We start from the raw sequence: 4,049 nt of genomic DNA on the forward strand, positions 1-4,049 counted from the left end.
CTCAAACCTCCTTTCCTCATTACCGATGGCCAGAACAGTGTGTGACATACCCTTCTTCATCTTGACATCCATATATTCCATAATGGCCTTACAGTAAGGAGTGTTTGGATTTTCAAGCATATGGCTCAAAGCCAACTGCCGTCTCTCTTTGAAATAATTCATAGTGCCATATAAAATACCCTCCACAAGGGCTGTCAGCGGCAATGCCCTATTTCCCCTAAGCACGAAGTTGTATGACTCAGCTAGGTTGGTAGTCATCACACCATACCTAGCTCCATGTGTGTCATGCAGCAAAGAACACCTTTCTAATGGCTCGTGCTCTATCCACTCTGCAAAAAAATTTAATCCGTCGTCCAGGCCTCCTTCTAGTATTGGGTGGGTCAAATCCAGCCAGGTCACATAGCCCAATAGGATCTGGCTCGGGGCTCATCGGAACTCGTGTACCTCTGTGCCACAGTCTGCTGCATGAGCTGCTGCTAATGCAGCTCGGGCGGCTAACCTGTGCCGCACATGGTCCTTAGTGAACTCATCCAGCTTGCCGCGGAGAAAAGTGTACTTGCATTCTTGATTCTGCTTGCACAACTTCTTGAACAGATTCATAAGACCCTTCTTCCTAAACTGCGAGAAGAAATTGGCCCCCAGGTGGCGCATGCACCACCTACTCTGCATATCCTGCCATGGCGTCTCTTCATCAGGCCCGGGTTCTTTCAGCGTCTTGATAGCCGCAAGTATACATGCATGCCTATCATGGAGCACGCACACATTTTCGCGATCTTTCACTACCGATTTTTTTAACTGCCTGAAGAACCATAACCAGCTAGCAGTGTTCTCGCTCTCAACAAATGCAAATGCGAGAGGCACAATTCGATTGTTGCCATCCACTCCAATTGCTTGTCAGAATCCGTCCCTTGTACCTCCCGGTCGGAAAAGTTCCATCTACACACATCACTCGGACGACGATGCATGAAAGCCTCGATGCATATGCTGAATGCGAAAACACCCCAGTGCGGAACCCGGACATTAGGGAACTCGGTATCACAAAGTCTTGTATGTCCACATGGGTGCCCGGATTCCGGTCCTTCAATGTCTGCAGGAGACGGATGACACCGTCATAAGCATCATAGAAGGTCCCGAATCTGTTCTCCAGTGCCGTCTGTTTAGCCCTCCATGCCTTCCCATATGAAATTTCATACTTATATTCAAGGTGAACTCTTTTCTGTATGGCTTTAACCCCCATCGCTGTATTCTCTACAATCTCCTTGTAGAACAGGCGAGCAAGCAGAGTGGATGTAAGGTTTCGGTGGTCCTTCAACATACTCTTAAGGACACATGTGTGCGGCACGAAGTCGCTCACCACCCATGTTGTGTCATACTTCGGACAGTACCCATGCACCCTTGATGGACATCTAGCATCGCTGCAGACCAGTGGCGGAGCCAGGACTCAAAACCTGTGATGTCAAGCATTAAAAGTGTCACAAAACTCTGTTCCTCATTTTCAGCTTATTCCTCTGAAGAATTTGCAACATTTGATTATCACCGTGAGCGCCACTTCTTAACAAATTTATCCATTTGAGCTTAAGGCCTGGCAATAAGAAGTTGTTTCTGAAAGAAATCAATTTGTAATTGTTAAATAAAGAATATTCTTTGCGCCAATCCTCGTTTGCGTCATATTGCCTGTAAGAAAACATATGACATAGACAACAATTTTGGATCTCGAAACTATACTAATCTTCTGAAAATTGGAAAAGAAGGAAAACAAAACAGGACTTCCAAAATAAAAGGGCAAGGGCCTCGGCCTAAACTGATCAACTCCTGTTAAAAAAAAGAATTGCGACTCTACGAGGTTCAGCCAAAGGAGGAAGGAAAGAGACACCGGCGCAAGAAAGCGGCCATGGCAATGCTGGTTGCCGGAGGTCCTGCCGTGCCTCACGCCATCACCGGCGATTGACGGTGTAGGATAACGTTGCATAGAAAACAAAAATTTTCCTACCGCGAACACGCAATCCAAGCCAAGATGCAATCTAGAAGACGGTAGCAACGAGGGGGTATCGAGTCTCACCCTTGAAGAGATTCCAAAGCCTACAAGATGAGGCTCTTGTTGCTGCGGTAGACGTTCACTTGCCGCTTGCAAAAGCGCGTAGAAGATCTTGATCACGATCGGTTCCGCGCCACGAACCGGCAGCACCTCCGTACTCGGCCACACGTTCGGTTGTTGATGAAGACGACGTCCACCTCCCGTTCCAGCGGGCAGCGGAAGTAGTAGCTCCTCTTGAATCCGACAAAGACGACGGCCGTGGTGCTCGGTGGTGGTGGAGAACTCCTGCGGAGCTTCGCTAAAGCACGCGGGAGCTATGGAGGAGAGGGGGCGGCTAGGGTTTGGGAGGGTGGCCGCCACCTGGGGGCGCCGGCTGTGGTCTTGGGGTGGCCGGCCCCTCCCTTGGCCCCTCATTATATAGGTGGATCCCCAAGAGTTGGTCTCCAAGTCTCCGAATAAGACCCGAACCAAAACCTTCCAAAAGGAGGGAAACCTAGCCAAGCTAGGACTCCCACCAAAGGTGGGAGTTCCACCTCCCATATGGGGGTGGCCGGCCCCCTGGGGGAGTCCACTTGGGACTCCTCCCCCACTAGGGTTGGCCGGCCATGGAGGTGGAGTCCCATGTGGACTCCACCTTCCTTGGTGGTTTCTTCCGGACTTTTCTAGAACCTTCTAGAACCTTCCATAGAACCTTCCGCGACATTTTAATTCACATAAAATGACATCCTATATATGAATCTTATTCTCCGACCATTCCGAACTCCTCGTGATGTCCGGATCTCATCCGGACTCCGAACAAATATTCGAACTCCATTCCATATTCAAATACTACCATTTCAACATCCAACTTTAAGTGTGTCACCCTACGGTTCGTGAACTATGCGGACATGGTTGAGTACTCACTCCGACCAATAACCAATAGCGGGATCTCGGAGATCCATAATGGCTCCCACACATTCAACGATGACTTTAGTGATCGAATGAACCATTCACATACAATACCAATTCCCTTTGTCTCGCGATATTTTACTTGTCCGAGGTTTGATCTTCGGTATCACTCTATACCTTGTTCAACCTCGTCTCCGACAAGTACTCTTTACTCGTACCGTGGTATGTGGTCTCTTATGAACTTATTCATATGCTTGCAAGACATTAGACGACATTCCACCGAGAGGGCCCAGAGTATATCTATCCGTCATCGGGATGGACAAATCCCACAGTTGATCCATATGCCTCAACTCATACTTTCCGGATACTTAATCCCACCTTTATAACCACCCATTTACGCAGTGGCGTTTGATGTAATCAAAGTACCTTTCCGGTATAAGTGATTTACATGATCTCATGGTCATAAGGACTAGGTAACTATGTATCGAAAGCTTATAGCAAATAACTTAATGACGAGATCTTATGCTACGCTTAATATGGGTGTATCCATTACATCATTCATACAATGATATAACCTTGTTATTAATAACATCCAATGTTCATGATTATGAAACTAATCATCCATTAATCAACAAGCTAGTTAAGAGGCATACTAGGGATTCTTTGTTGTTTACATATCACACATGTATCAATGTTTCGGCTAATACAATTATAGCATGGTATATAAACATTTATCATAAACATAAAGATATATAATAACCACTTTTATTATTGCCTCTTGGGCATATCTCCAACAGTCTCCCACTTGCACTAGAGTCAATAATCTAGATTACATTGTAAGGAACCTAACACCCATGGCATTCTCGGTGTTGGTCATGCTTTGCCCTAGGGAGAGCTTTAGTCAACGGATCTGCTACATTCGGATCGGTGTGTACTTTGCAAATCTTTACTTCTCCATCTTCGATGTACTCGCGAATCGAGTGGTAACGCAGCTTGATATGCTTCAGCCTCTTGTGTGACCTTGGTTCTTGTGCATTGGCGATGGCACCCATGTTGTCACAAGATATGACTAGTGGGTCCAATGCACTAGGAACCACACCGAGCTCTACAATGAACCTCTTCATCC

The sequence above is a fragment of the Lolium rigidum genome, chromosome 5, assembly GCF_022539505.1.
Source record: "Lolium rigidum isolate FL_2022 chromosome 5, APGP_CSIRO_Lrig_0.1, whole genome shotgun sequence".
Classification (NCBI taxonomy): domain Eukaryota; kingdom Viridiplantae; phylum Streptophyta; class Magnoliopsida; order Poales; family Poaceae; genus Lolium; species Lolium rigidum.